Genomic DNA, 16,220 nt, shown 5'->3' with positions numbered 1-16,220 from the left:
TTCTGAGTTGATATCAAGTGAAATTTTCTGTTATCATAATTAAAACACATAATAACGGGGTTTTACCGCGTTGAAAGTAGGGATATGATACTCCCGATATTTCGACACTGTTGCAAGTGTCGGGAGTCTCATATCCCTACTTTAAACGCGGTAAGAACCCGTTATTATGTGTTTTAATTATTGAAATTTTCTGTTACACAATTCATGATTTCTTTTGTGTTTTGTTTTAATTATTAAACATTCTTTTGCGATGGAAAATTCCACTTGTTATGGAATCAATCTCCGATTCCATCATCGTCTGAATCATCCCCCTTAATATTCGTTACGATGCCTCTAACACTCTGTACACGATGTTGGTGCGTCACCCAACAGGGTCCACATAATATCAGCGTCGTGGTTCACGCCGCGACTTGTGCTGAGTGAGGCCCTTTTATCTCAGGACGTCCACCACCACCTTATGATCATTTCGACAAACATCCGTCTTGCTTTTTTGTAATTGTTTTAGTGGAAATTTGATATGATGTTGTTGTCTTTTTTTTGTGTGTGGCGTCCTTTTATAATAAACTTTTTCTATTCTCTGATATTAACTACTTGGCCAGATAACTATAACTGTATTCATGCTATGCTTTTTACAAAATAGATACTTAGCAATTCCCTTCGCGGGAAGGTCAGACAGGTAATCACTTCTGTAAAACCACATCACCAGCCCATTAACGTCCCCACTGCTGGGGCACGGGCCTTCCCTATGGACGGATAGGGAGATCGGGCCTTAAACCACCACGCGGGCCCAGTGCGGATTGGTAGTTATTAACGACTGCTAATGCAGCCGGGACCAACGGCTTAACGTGCCTTCCGAAACACGGAGGAGCTCGAGATGAAAACTTTTTTTTTTGTGGTCACCCATCCTATGACCGGCCTTTGCGAAAGTTGCTTAACTTCAAAAATCGCAGACCGAGCGCGTTAACCGCTGCGCCACCGAGCTCCTCAATATAATATCAGTCAAGTTTTAAATATAATCGCCACCAGCGCCACTTGTGTGTTTAACTGTACACCAGTCAATACTTATGTCTGCAATTCTAGAACAAATTGGATTGCATGTAGCGGCTTAGTATCCGATGAAATTTGTAATGTAACCTGTGTTTAGTTGTAACATATAACATAACATAAATAACAATAGCTTGCCTGTACTATCTGTTTTCTTTGTATGTTTCTTGTGTCTGTTTTATTGTGTACAAATAAATAATAAATGAAGGATCCTAAAAAAAAAAAACAAAAAAAAAACATATCACCACGCCTGTACCCCCCAAAGGGTAGGCAGGAAATACAGAGTTTTAGTGACATCGTAACGAATATGAGCAATTATTCGCCCGGGTTGTTCGTTCATTTTAAAATTAACAGTTGTCAATTAACAGTTGTTTTCGGCGAATTAGAATATGACAGGTATAACTTAACCCTTTCACGGAAAGAGATCATGGGCCATTGATGGTTCATAATAGGTAATATGACACATTGGGATCGGAACGTCATTAGACGTTCTGTCCTTGAAAGTGTTAAAATCAAATTAGAATATACGTCATCATCGTCAATTTAAGAGCCACGCTCTTGTCGGTGCAGCATTTCCATGCTACTTTTTAGGGAAAAATAGGGCAGTGGTTTCCCTTTTGCCTTCCGCCCCGCAGTACTCTGTCTGACGCGAGTGGAATGGCGCCCAGAGTAGTCTATTACAAAGCCGTACTAGGACTCCTGCCTCTGAATAGTACTGACTGATATACGTAACTATTTCAATATAATAGGTAAATATTAGATATCGTGATGTTTAGAAGATAGCCGTGGTCGTATGCCAAACTGACACCAGGGTTGATGAGGTTGGTAACCTACCTCATAACCCACACGCTAGAAGAAGAATTATCATGTACATACTATGAGGTCAATTTTCCTGCCAGTGACCTCCGATATAATGTCCGTTTATGACTTTCCTTATTTTCTGGGTCAAGAGTTTTTTTTTTACTTCTTTTACCTGTTTATATTATACATATATATGAGGAGCTCGGTAGCGCGGCGGTAAACGCGCTCGGTCTGCGATTGTTGAAGTTAAGCAACTTTCGCAAAGGCCGGTCATAGGGTGGGTGACCAAGAAAAAAAAGTTTTCATCTCGAGCTCCTCTGTGCTTCGGAAGGCATGTTAAGCCGTTGGTCCCGGCTGCATGTAAAACATCTCGTTTTACACAGACACTACACATTGACGTTATCGTACACGCGCATCTGTGTGTGTGACGTCTGACGCCATACGATTGAAGACATTTATAATGTAGCGCCTTCGCAGTGCAGCTCAAAAGGAGTCACTGCAAAACTTCAAAGCTTTATGTCAATCTATTATTCTATACTGCATCGGAGTGTAAGACCGAGGGGGTGAGGTAAACCTAGCTCAGCCGCTGGTGGGGAGCGGAGAATTGCCGTTCTATACGTAGCATTATTCCTTATCCTAAGACCCATTCCAAAATCTCATTCTTGGATTATCGTGTGCTGTCTAACGCGTAAGTGCGAGTGAGACAGAAGATCCGTGCTCTCCCTTTTGTGGCTTGACTTACTGCCATTTAAGACTAAAGTAAGACCCAGAGGGGAAGAGGTCGCGCACTATACGAATTGGTGCGGGGGGAGTTACCGTTTTGTCCTAGTACGTCTACGTACCTAGTATTATTCTTTATTCTTTGATAACGCCATGTGAAAATTAACATGAACGTGTAAAATACTTTGTTTTTTTTTGCAGTATATGTAGATACTTAGATGTTTATAATTAATATTAATTAAAATTTCTTGGAGTAGGATTTAGAAAAAACATAATATACTTATACATTGTTTTAAGTTTACGCGGTTATTATCATAAATAAAACACATAATAACGGGTTCTTACTGCGTTTAAATGGGGATATGAGACTCCCGATATTTCGACACTGTTGCAAGTGCCATCAGTCATCCCGTGATCATGGCACTTGCAACAGTGTCGAAATATCGGGAGTCTCATATCCCCATTTAAACGCGGTAAGAACCCGTTATTATGTGTTTTAATTATGATAATATACTTATGTTTTTTTTTAACAAAACGTGTTTAGCTGTTTGTCATAAAATCGTCATTCTATCGTATGGGTTAGGAGGTGGATTACCAACCTCATCAACCCTGGTGTCAGGGTTATTATTGCGCCATTGAAAAATAACATAGTACGTAAGGGGTTGATATCGAATTTTCATTTATACAGTGAACGTGTTAATGGCCCCGATTCCTGGAGACTCCTCCTAATTTTATTTATTGTACCCGTTATTATACTTACCTGTCATTTTCTTATCCGCCGAAAAGGAAAGGGACGGATGATTGTCAACAAGTTAATTTTAAAATGAATGAATAGCCCGTGTGAATAAAATAGGCATCTCGCTGGTATGCAATCCGTTTGACGTGCTGTCTACTTAATTCTGTCAGGTTATTGGCCGATGTAAAATTTTTAGACGGTTGTTTTAGATTTCTGCATAAAATTGACGTGTGTTCATAAATTTTATGCCTGTCTATTACCCGTCCCTTTCTTTTACAACGGATAAGATAATGACAGGTATAACTTAAAATAAAATTAGATGGCGTCTGCAGGAATTAGCACCAATACCAGGCATTTTATTATATTATGTTGTTAGTCTAAAAAAGCAATGATTTCTCACATAATAGACCACAAACCACAGGAAAAAATAAAGTTAGTCTCTTAGTAGGTAGGTATGATAAGTACAAACAATAATATTTACAATAACTTATGCATATAATGTCCATTCCGGCATCAAATTTATATGGATGACACATGAAACTGTGGTCATTGTTTTAAGTGTAGGGTGACCACACTTTACTATAGACTATTTCCTTATCAAATGAGATAATGAGTGACTTCCCAGGCTACGTTTCTCAACAAAAAAATACAGAGGGCGCTGTATAGATTTTGTCTTTTACTCTGGTTCCTTTTGGCTCTACTCACCCTGATAAGTTTCAGGGGCGTGAATTTATATGCACTTAAGTATCACCCACACCCCGGACACTTCATACAAACAACCTCGTTTTACATAGACACTATACATTGACGTTATCGTACACGCGCATCTGTGTGTGTGACGTCTGACGCCATACGATTGAAGACTAAAGTAAGACCGAGGGGTGAGGTAAACCTAGCTCAGCCGTTAGTGGGGAGCGGAGAGTTGCTGTTCTGTTATAGAAATAGTTTACGAAAAGTTGTATCTGGGGGGTTGAGAAGGCCACATTTGAGCAATTCACCTACATACTTATGTAAACTCACGCCTATTTCCCACCGGGGTAAGTAGAGTTGTTGAAATTACTTCCGCACGCGCAATTTCAAATTGCAATATTGCTTTTTACATGAATTATTGTTCCGATGTAGCCTTTTTTGACTCCAGGGGAATTCATCCAAGAAAGCAATATTGCAATTTGTCATTTTCGCATATATAAAAGTAAGTGCGCAATGCAAACAAATGTCAAATAGCAATACTTATTGCTTTTTTTAGATTCCTGTTCGTATCACAGTGTGATGTATGTCTGACACATTTGTCTGGCCAAATAGTGAACACGGGAAATCCACATTAATTCACGGTAATTCACAGCATGGAAAACAACTTAGTACTTTACTGAACATTTAGTCATCCTATACAAATAAGGACAATAGAATTATCATATGAAATACCGAGGTTGAAGACTAACAATGAATAGGTGTGGGTTACACGGATGTGCAGTTCACGGGAATTTTCCCATTTTGGGAACAATAAGTCACGTCAAAAAAAATGTGGTTAGATGTCTTCTGATTCGTGGCTCTAACCACTCGGATAGGTGCTACGGGCGTGTACTTATAGCAAACTCTGTCTGTGTAATAGTAAATAAAGATTTACGAACCACATTATGGTAAAGCACGTTCATTATTTCTTATCGCGATTAAACAGAGAATGTTCTGTTCTTGTCACGAGCAGTAACGTGGCGTTCCCTGGAATGTTCCCAAAGTGGGGATGTTCCCGTTGTGTCATTTTGTTATCTTTAATATATTTAAGTATTTTTTTTTAATTTACTTTTTTGGTTTCTTTTGTACAATTAGATTTAGGCTAGTTTATCTATGCTGTAAGTCCATTGCATGCCATTGTCACCTATAATTAGGGTAACAATTGCCCACAAGCCCATTAACGTCCCCACTGCTGGGGCACGGGCCTTCCCTATGGATGGATAGGGAGATTGGGCCTTAAACCACCACGCGGGCCCAGTGCGGATTGATGGTTATTAACGACTGCTAATGCAGCCGGGACCAACGGCTTAACGTGCCTTCCGAAGCACGAAGACACAACAACACAACACAATGGGTAACAATTACAATGGTGCTAATTCCTGTAAACACCATCGAATTTTATTTTAAGTTATATCTGTCATTTTCTTATCTGCCGAAAAGGAAAGGGACGGGTAATCGTCAAGCAAAAAATTTATGGAATACACGTCAATTTTAAGCACAAATCTAAAACAACAAAAAATTTACATTGGCCAATAACCCGACAGAATTAAGTTGACAGCACACGTCCAACGGTTTGCATACCAGCGAGATACCTTTTTGATTCGCCCGGGTTATTCATTCATTTACTCATTCTTCCTAAAATTAAGGGCTGTCAATCATCCGTCCCTTTCCTTTGCGGCGGATAAGAAAATGACAGGTATAACTTAAATTAAACTTAGATGGTGTTTACAGGAATTTGCACCTATGTCATTTTATGAAGATCTTTACTGTAAGAGACCTGTTGTTAACTCTGTTGGTGGTCTTTAATAAATAAATAATGATATAACTCTTTACTAGTAAGGACACTGGCTATTTATAATAAACGTTTCTTTCTTTCTTTCTTTCTAATGGCTGCTTGTTTTTTCAAACTGTTCTTTCTTGTAATCTGGTCTTATCTGCCTAAAAGGTTAGGTAAGATCTTCGCGCCTTTTTACTGCCGGGAATATTTCCCTCAATCAGCGCTTATCGCTATCGACCCACTAGGGTCGATTAATTCTTTCAAATATTTTTCCTCTCAGACGACGCCCTGAGCCGAGGTTCGCGCCCAACTGGGCACCCTCAGGCATGTTGTCTTAAACGTTGTACCGGGTGAGAGCCTTTAGCGCTCCCCATTTGTCCGGCCAAGTAGTTAATGCCATCTGCGGCAAATCTACAATAAGTCACGTCAAAAAAACTGCAGGGAAAATTCCCGAAGTGGGAATATTCCCGCGTCACGAGTATATTATAAGTACTACGACTGTCTTTGTAAGTAAGTAAATAAATTGATATGAATGAAATTATGTAAAACATTACTTTGATTTATAACTATACTAATTGCAGAAGCAGTCTAGCATAGGAATAATCTGGAATAATGGACTTTGATCGAATAAAAAAATGTTCTTTACAAATACAAAAAAACAATAGAAATAGGTATACTTTGTTGCACCAAAATAAAAGAAAATATTTACAAAATCTATTTCTATTCCCTCACTCTTCTTCGGTTATATTTGACGTTGTTTTGTTTTTTAATTTGTTTTTGTTTTATTCCATAGTTTCTGCTTACGGAACTTTTTGGCGGGAACGGAAACGGGACGGTTGCTTTCTTCATTGAATAATCTAAATAATTAATACGAAGAGGTGTTTTGTGTTAATTAAATTAGTCGGAAAACATTGGCGATAGTGTTATTATATCGGAATATTCAATAAACAAAGTGTACCTATCCATTTTCGCGTCGTGCCACCAAGCCGCTTCATAACTCAAAAGTTTATACGAACTTATGAGTTTATTCGTTTGGGGTTCGGAGTAGGAGTCTGCTCCGAGGGTGGGTGCTTAGGTTTCATCACTTCATTAATCATCATCAAGAAAAAATACATAAGACATGGCTGTATGGGCATAGTTCCCTTTGCCTTGCCCTTCGTGTTGCCGCAGATGGCATTAACTACTTGGCCGACAAATGGGGAGCGCTGAAGGCTCTCACCCGGTACAAATATTAAGACAACAGGCCTGAGGGTGTCCAGTTGGGCGCGAACCTCGGCTCAGGGCGTCGTCTGAGAGGAAGAATATTTGAAAGAACTAATCGACCCTAGAGGGTCGATAGAGATAAGCGCTGAATGAGGTGAAATCGTCGACCACGGCGGCGGGGTCGGTATCGGGGGTCTGAAGTGTTTGGTGTCGCGTGCTGATTGGCCGTCTCTATAGAGTCAAGGTAAGTAGGTATATCTATTAGATACTAAATCACGTGTATTGGTGCACTTGACTCACAAATACGTTAGCTAGTATAGATAAGCCAGTCTGGTGGACTGATAAGCAATTTCTACATATCTAGTTCCTATTTCGCAATTACAAAACTATGAGAAAGACAATGAGAATACGTATAGTTTACTGTCTCGGAACTGATATTATAGCTTTTTCTCTGTTTAAACTTGTAGTAAAATTGAAGGGAAGAGAGGAAGGGGCAGACCTAATAGAACATTTATGAAACAAATAAAAGAGGAGGTGCAGGTCGTGTCGTATCAGGAGGTGAAGGTTTTTGCGGGAAGAAGAGAGGAATGGCGATTACTCCACGGACAAGAACGCAAATTAGAGAGAAAAACTTCTAGTATCATGGATAAATCAAATGTTGTCATTTTAAAACCAAAATAAATCGTTAAAAAAATCGAAAATTCGCCAACAAAAACAAAAGAAATGTGATTTACTATTTTCATTATGGGCAAGTTTTGGTCGTCTGACGGGGTAATTCGTTTTAATTATGTAGTTTAAGATGTAATATAATATAAATTGTATATTATAAAAGGACGCCACACACAAAAACAAGACAATAAAACATAGCATGAAGGAATTTCGTCAAAATGATCATACCTATAAGGTGGTGGTGGACGTCCTGAGATAAAAGGGCCTCACTCAGCACAAGTCGCGGCGTGAACCACGACGCTGGTATTATGTGGACCCTATAGTTTATAAGAAACCAATAAGGGACTACCCACTCCGCGTTCCCCAAAAACACGATATATGGCGTTGTTAAGATTTTTCTTCGTTTAAACTTCTAATTTCATGGATAACAGACATATGCATCTTTTATCTTCGTTTTTGGGTATAAATGATGACCCTTTTTATTACACCAGGATACAATTACAACTTCCACCCATTATTATTCTTAACAACATAAAGAGAAGCAATGTAGGTAGCAACATCATTCTATACATAATGTGATCCAAATATCAAGCAACAATTAGTTTTATATTATGCTTCTGCAATTACATTTTTGAATAATTATGTAACCCAGTAATGAGAAAATAGGTAATTATCACGTTAAAAGTGAACAATGCCATCTGTCGTGTGTTTGGGGAATGTCGATTGGAAGATCCCTCATTGAATAACAACATTTTTTTTTAAACGTGTAGAGCTCTGTGCTGAGGTTTTTCTTGCAGCTTCTTTTCCCCGGCTATACAGGTTGTGAGAAGCTGCAGTAGTTTTAGGCGGATGAGACGTTCGTTATGTAAAAAAAATACGATTAATCTGACACAAGTCATAAAGATAAAAGTTGCAGCATTTAAAACTAAACTCATAACCCAACCTTAACATAACTGTGACAAAACATGAGATGGTTACGTCATTAGCCTTGACATGAAACAGTCCTCCTAAAAGCACGCGTGAAAATTTTAATTACGTCACTGGTATCCTATAAACAAATAGACACACATTGGCTAAGGAGATTTTCTAAAAAAAGTTATAAGTACATTAATTTATGTAGATAGTGGTGCTAATTCCTGTAAATACCATCTAATTTTATTTTAAGTTATATATGTCATTTTCTTATCCGCCGAAAAGGAAAGGGACGGGTAATCGACAAGCATAAAATTTATGGAACACACGTCAATTTTAAGCACAAATCTAAACCAACCGTCTAAAAATTTTACATCCGTCAATAACCCGACACAGTTAAGTAGACAGCACGTCAAACGGATTGCACACCAGCGACGTACCTTTTGATTCGCCCGGGTTATTCATTCATTCACTCATTCTTCCTAAAATTAAGAGCTGTGAATCATCCGTCCCTTTCCTTTTCGACGGATATGAAAATGACGGATATAACTTAAAATAAAATTAGGCGGTGTCTGCAGGAATCGGGGCCATTGTCGCTAATTCCTCTACACACTATCTAATTTTATTCTAAGTTATCCTTTCATTTTCTTATCCACTGAAAAAGAAAGACAAGTAATCGATCAGGCATACAATTTATGGAATACACGTCATTTTCAGGCAGATATTTTAAAAATACTCTCCCAAAATGTTATGCTGGCCAATAACCCACAGAGTCATCTTCTTTGCCTTTCACTGGGGCAAATCCTGTTCGGCGCGTCGTCGGTCAGTAGGCCGGAGTGAGATGGTGACTGAGTTCGGATAGGGACCCAGACTGACGGGGTATAACGTAGAACCTTGCCCAGGCATACGGGTGAAGACCTCAACGGTTGCAGAGGCGGAGATGGGAGCTATCGGTACGGCAATGCAGGACGGAAGAGGCGAGTTGCAGGAACTGTAATCTGGAACCTGACAGAGGGCAGTAGTAACTGTCAGTACTATTCAGAGGCAGAGGACAGGAGTCCTAGTACGGCTTTAAATAGACTATTCGCCATCCCATTAGCGTCAGAGTACGGTCACGAGCATTAATATCTATACACTTTGGCACCATGTCACATTAACTTTTTTGACAAATTGAACTGTAAGTCTCACTAAATGTCAAATATGTTAGTGCGACAGGGTCCTAAAGTGGGTACATTATATTGCTCATGACTGTACTGCAGAGCGGAAGGCAAGAGGGAAACCACTGCCCTATTTTTCCTTAAAAAAGTAACATGGAGAATGCTACACCGACAAGAGCGTGGCTTTTAATGATGTGGCCCTTCGTGATGAGTGGGTTGATAGTGATAAGCGCAGAATGAGGGAAATCGTTGACAACTCCGGCAGCGTTCTCGTTATCGGGGTTCTGAAGTGTTTGTTGTCGCGAGCTGATTGGCCGCCTCTATGTATCATGTTTACGAGAATGATGCTAATGTTGTAATGTTCCCGCTGTAAAACTCTTTAATAGTAAGGACACTGCCTGCTTTTCTCCTCCAAATTGTTCCTTCTTGTACTCTGGTATTTCCCTCATTCAGCGCTTATCGCTATCGACTCACTATGGTCGACTAATTATTTCAAATATTCCTCTCAGACGACGCCCTGAGCCGAGGTTCGCGCCCAACTGGGCACCCTCAGGCCTGTTGTCTTAAATTTTGTACCGGGTGAGAGCCCTCAGCTCTTCCCATTTGTCCGGCCAAGTAGTTAATGCCATTTGAGAAAATCTACAATAAGTCACGTCAAAAAGCAAATGTACTGTCTTATCTGCCTAAAGGGTTAGGTAATAGACCTCTTTTTACTTCGGTTCTGCGCCTTTTTAGTTCCTTTTTTTTAAAGGCGGGAACGTTCCCAAGGTAGGGCACATCACTAGTCGTATATTACGTCCATCGGTATTTACTTCGAGACTTACTCGTAACTAGATAAGGGATAAATTGGCTTAGTACAGAAATCCATTGGCAAATTAAACACCCAACGCCAAGGTTAAAGAAAATCCTTAATAAAGACACATACATACACATACATAAACTCACGCCCTTAATCCCAAATGGGGTGGGCAGAGCCACAAGTAATCAAAGACAACTTGCAGCCACTGTTGACACAACCGACAAAAACCGGACACAAACCGACAGAGGGATTGCGTCCTCTAACATGATGGACTAATGTTATGGGGAGGCTGATCCCTTATCACCATAAGGTTCATCATATCCATCTTAGGACTTCGTATCAACAGTGGCCTTAATAAAGAGATTAAGTTTTTGTCAACATAATTATGAACGTTATGTAATAATTCTCAACTCATTGATTTAAAAGGTGTGTTGCTGTTGCAGTTTCTTGTCATTTCTTCTCCTCAGCCATAACACCTTGCGAAATGACGTAAATTCAAAAATGTTACATTGACCTTCAACCAGTTTTATCCATGATAATTACGTTGAATAAATGATTCTGATTCTGATTCTGAATAGAATTAGGGAATGCTATCCCGAGATCGGGATCTTGCGAGATCTCGTCAAATTTTTCGGGATCAATCCCGAAGCATTTATGACGAGATCCCATTCGAGATGGAAGGGATTGGACGAATCTCCTTGAGATGTTTATGTTATGTGTATTGAAGAATAAAGGTTTTTGTTTTCTTTCAAAAAATATTTTGTTTTATTTAACCAGACGAGATCCCGAGAATGCTAGCTGACACTTTCGAGCATACCTGGTCTTCTTATACCAAGGGTGCAATAAAGTATATGTCACGGTCGCCACTTTATGTCGCTTAGGGGACATAAAGTTTTTAAAATAATGTTCTTTGGGGTCTTGATATTATATTTCATTTCATTGTATTTCTAAGTTTAATGTTTACAAATAAAATAATTGTTGACAATCGTGACTTGATTGACATCCGCTGTCAAAATTAGTGCCAGGTGACACTTCGTAGTAAAAAAAAAAATTAAGCCAGAGGCGTAACAGTATATTTGTATTGTATTGTATATGTATTGATATGTATTAATTGATATTGTGAGGAGCTCAGTGGCGCAGCGGTAAACGCGCTTGGTCTGCGATTGTTGAAGTTAAGCAACTTTCGCAAAGGCCGGTCTTAGGATGGGTGACCACAAAAAAAAAGTTTTCATCTCGAGCTCCTCCGTGCTTCGGAAGGCACGTTAAGCCGTCGGTCCCGGCTGCATTAGCGGTCGTTAATAACCATCAATCCGCACTGGGCCCGCGTGATGGTTTAAGGCCCGATCTCCCTATCCATCCATAGGGAAGGCCCGTGCCCCAGCAGTGGGGACGTTAATGGGCTGGTGATGATGTATATGTATTGTATAAGACCTTGAATAAGGGCCGATTCAAACAATCTTTCACGTTTTGCGACACTCCAGCTGTGAGCAATTACAAATACTTAATGTTATCACTGAATTATCTATTTAATTGATCTTGGCGAATCTCTTTGCTTTATCTTATCATATAAGCACAAGTGAATTAACAGATATGTACCTATTAAATACTTTTATCTAATATTTGCTTCTAGGCCATCGTGTTTAAATGCGATGTGAAGCGATATAGTTCGAAATGGCTTCAGTGGACTAATTGAGCGTTGGCCTCACGATTCGGAGGTCCCGGGTTCGAATCCCGGTGGGGACATAGTCCCTAGTATGCTTATTACATTACAGGCTGATCTCCCGATTGTCCGAAAGTAAGATGATCCATGCTTCGGAAGGCATGTTAAGCTGTTGGTCCCGGTTACTACTTACTTCTTCTTCTTATCGTGTCGATGGCAAACTAAATAGTATCGGTCCAAAACTTGGCAACAAGTATGGCGCTATCTGCAGCGCTCATCAGATCCTCCTGCGTACAGGTGTTCGGGCACGCAGGACACGATGTAAGATGTTGCATCGTTTGGGGAACAGTGCTGCACTTGCACTTTAAGTCCGAGCCATCCGAGAAACCCCACCTGAACAAATTGTCCTTACTTCGGCCCACCTGAGTCAGAAGTCTATTTAGAGACTTCCAGGTAAGCCAAGGCAAATCAAGACCTGGCAGAGGTCTCTCGGACGGCGAAACAAAAGGTTTTGGGAGGTGTACCCGTTCCTGCCAGATCCTGCATCTTTCCTACTACTTACTGATGTAAGTAAGTATGTATTTTAGGCCCCCTATTACATAGGGCTTGAACATACCATAACATAGCATCACGCCTGTATCCCTAAAGGAGAAGGCAGAGGTGTATCGTACATACATCCACTCCTCGCCAGCTATGTTCAAGTCCCATATAATAGGGGGCGAGCCTATTGTCATTAAACCACGTTAAGCCGTTGGTCCCGGTTGCCATTTACCGATGTAAGTACGTAGTCGTTACTTGAGCTACGTCAGGGGCTTTTGGCGGCTCAATAATAACCCTGACACCAGGGTTGATGAGGTTGGCCATCCACCTCACAACCCACACGATAGAAGAAGAAGCCTATTACCTTTAACCGAGCATAAATAAGAAATATCTTTATTCAGTAGGTAACATAACACTTTAAATCGTCAATTTTTACATAACGAACTTCTCATCTGCCTAAAACTACTGCAGTTCACAACCTGTATAGCCGGGGAAAAGCTGCAAGAAAAACCTCGGCACAGGGCCCTAGACGTCCTTTGAAAAAACAAAATATTGGTTTAGGTACAATTTAGGTTGGCTGTCTAATAGCAGTTCCCAGACAGTTAATCCCATGCATTCATATCTTCTAAATAATCACTAACCTTATAATAACCTTTTTTAGAATAGAATAGAATAGAATAACTTTATTCCCAAAACAGTGTAGTACAATAGTAGAGAAGATAAAGATAAGTATACAAATCAAAAATACACTGCCAGGGAAAAGGGACTGACTCAGCATGTTGTTGCGAAGGATAGTAGAAATACCACTCTTAGCAACACTGATATTCTGCCAGTACCTAAGTTACGCTTATAAATACTTTGAACTATCGTGCCTACAAAAAGTGTCGGGATTTACTTACAATAAATAAGAAAATAAGCAAATATAATTATGAAGAAAATATATGAATTAAGGGATTACGAAAAATATGAAAGTATTAGTCAAAGGTAGATAGAAGAATTTTACAAAGTTGCTGTTTAATTACTGTCTTAAAAGATTCCTAAGGTAAATTCTGAATGTCAGTGGGAATCTTATTATACCAACATAGGTATAATAAGATTAGGCTTTTCGTGTAATACGGAATGTGGGTAGGTGCACTTAAGGACTGAGCCGAGGTTCGCGCCCAACTGGGCACCCTCAGGCCTGTTGTCTTAACACGTTGGCTTTAAGCGATAAGGCCGCCATTTGCCATGTACTTAGTTAAGAGACTTTTTGTAATTATTTCTTTTTATTTTGGTGCAATAAAGTGTATTTGTATTGTATTGTATTGTTGACAGTCCCGTGACCTATATATGGGTCGTGAAGGACCAGCTCCATACGTCCGTGACCCATACATGGGTCACTAAAAAAACGATCAGGTACGCACTAAGGGCGGGTACTCCACTTGGATCCCGGGGAACTTAGCAAAGTAGTGAAGTAATATGCGGGACTTACAAGGAAGTCAAAACATTTTGTATGGGGACTGTCAACGTGTTAAGGTTCATCATATCCAGCTTACGACATCGTATCAACAGTGGCTGCAAGTTGTCTTTGATTACTTGTGGCTCTGCCCACCCCATTAGGGATTACGGGCGTGAGTTTATGTATGTATGTATGTATGTATGTATGTCAACGTGTTAAACGTTGTACCGGGTGAGAGCCTTCAGTGCTCCCAATTTGTCCGGCCAAGTAGTTAATGCCATCTGCGGCAAATCTACAATAAGTCACGTCAAAAAAAAGAGCACTTAATGGGGGACTTTCCAATCGACGTTCCCCAAACACACGATAGATGGCGTTGTTCATCTTTAACGTGATAATTGTCTATTTCCTCATTGGTCGGGTACATAATTTTTCAAAAATAGAATGTATTAGCAGAGGCGTATTTAAAAATAAATGTTGTTTGAATTTGGATCAGATATGTGTAGAATTATTATTGTGGTGCTACCTAACTATATTGCTTCTCTTTATTTTGATCTGAATAATAATGGGTGGAAGATGTGTTGTGCCTGGGTGTAATGACAAGGGTCATCATTTATACTCAAAATCAAAGATAAAAGATGCATTATGTCTATTATCCATGAAATAACAAGGTTAATAAATGAAAGCGACATTGTACAGCGCATTTTATTATTATTTTTTGGAAAACGTGGCCTTCCACGGGTTCCCAAACCCTCCTTCCAACCGTTACGATCATAGTTCCTAAACGAGTAGGCAGACCCACACATCGACAGCGTCCGAAATGCAAACCTAGGAAAAAAAAATGGAATATTGCCCTGCTTACCCCGATGGGAAATAGGTGTGAATTTATGTACTTTTGTATGCAGTAAATTTATACTATTAAAGAACAAAAAGTGTTCCTCTTAAAAATATATTTTTAACTTAATAATATTTAAAAAACACGTCCACCAACCGGCAGTGGAGCAGCGTGGTGGAGTATGCTCCATATCCCCTTCAGTTGATTGATGGGAGCCGTGCTCAGCCAGCAGTACGGATAAAGGCTATTTATTTTATGTACTTAATAATATGTATATTACACAGCCATAGATATCACGACAATTTTTTCTAGATTTTTCTGTACTTAATAGGTAGTAATAGCTCTTTGAGAAGTACGGTCACGAGCATTAATATGTATACACTTTGGTCCCATGTCACATTAACTTTTTTGACAAATTGAACTGTAAGTCTCACTAAATTTCAAATATGTTAGTGCGACAGAGTCCTACAGTGGGTACATTATATTGCTCATGACTGTACACTGCTGCACTTTTCACCGGGTTTACCTCGATTCTCCTTTTGCGATATTCCAATTTTCCCACCCATACACATAAGTTATATATTATTATGTATATGTTAAAGTATTTATAATTATAGCATTACGCATTCAAAGTAGGTATTTAACGGCAGTAAAAACTTGGCAGCTAACGCACGCCGTGACCAAAACAAACAAAATTAAAAAGTAAAAGTCGTACACAAACATTACTGGCACATAAAACCGAATAGTTCTTAAAAAATAAACACTTTGACACTTCGTTGTTTACTTTTTTAGAACGTTTTAAAAACGCGAACGCGGGATTTTGTTTTTTTTTTCTAAATTGTTTGTTGTTGTGGCATTGGCAACGCGTGCGTTCGGGCTTGCGTTGGACGCGATACTGAACTGATTCTGGTAGTCAATGTTTGTATTTGTATATGTATACTTCATTATCATAAATGTATACCTACATAATGTTATCAGCAGGAAAAACTTAGTCCAACTCGTTCAAATAGGAACATACAGTATAAGAGTTTAATTGACCTAAATCAAAAAAAAACATTAGTAAAGGATGTTTTGACAGACAGATGTAAATAACGACCGTAATCCCTTTGGGGTAGGCACGCGTCATACAAGAAAGAGCATGACTTTACAAAAAAAGGTTATTATAAGGTTAGTGATTATTTAGAAGATATGAATGCATGGGAT

At 39.3% G+C, this 16,220-nt stretch overlaps 2 protein-coding genes across 11 annotated transcripts in view; one reads left to right on the top strand and one right to left on the bottom strand.

The window, feature by feature from the left end:
* LOC126379179 (putative mediator of RNA polymerase II transcription subunit 26) overlaps positions 1 to 16,220 on the top strand; it is a 253,823-nt gene that overhangs the window by 213,719 nt on the left and 23,884 nt on the right. The gene's annotated exons all lie outside the window — the stretch shown is intronic.
* LOC126379121 (P protein-like) overlaps positions 1 to 16,220 on the bottom strand; it is a 48,714-nt gene that overhangs the window by 24,538 nt on the left and 7,956 nt on the right. For 3 of the 10 annotated variants that reach the window (XM_050027739.1, XM_050027743.1, XM_050027744.1), the window contains exon 1: positions 15,733 to 15,920. The exons of 1 other annotated variant lie outside the window; for it this stretch is intronic. The gene's annotated coding sequence lies outside the window, so the exon portion shown is untranslated. Of the gene's footprint in view, positions 1 to 15,543; positions 15,650 to 15,732; positions 15,921 to 16,220 lie in introns of those variants that run through there. 6 more of the 10 variants (XM_050027740.1, XM_050027745.1, XM_050027746.1 and 3 more) reach the window with 4 other exon arrangements.

The sequence above is a fragment of the Pectinophora gossypiella genome, chromosome 28, assembly GCF_024362695.1.
Source record: "Pectinophora gossypiella chromosome 28, ilPecGoss1.1, whole genome shotgun sequence".
NCBI lineage: Eukaryota > Metazoa > Arthropoda > Insecta > Lepidoptera > Gelechiidae > Pectinophora > Pectinophora gossypiella.
The sequence above is the reverse complement of the archived record's forward strand: the minus strand, read 5'-3'. Positions and strand labels throughout refer to the sequence as shown.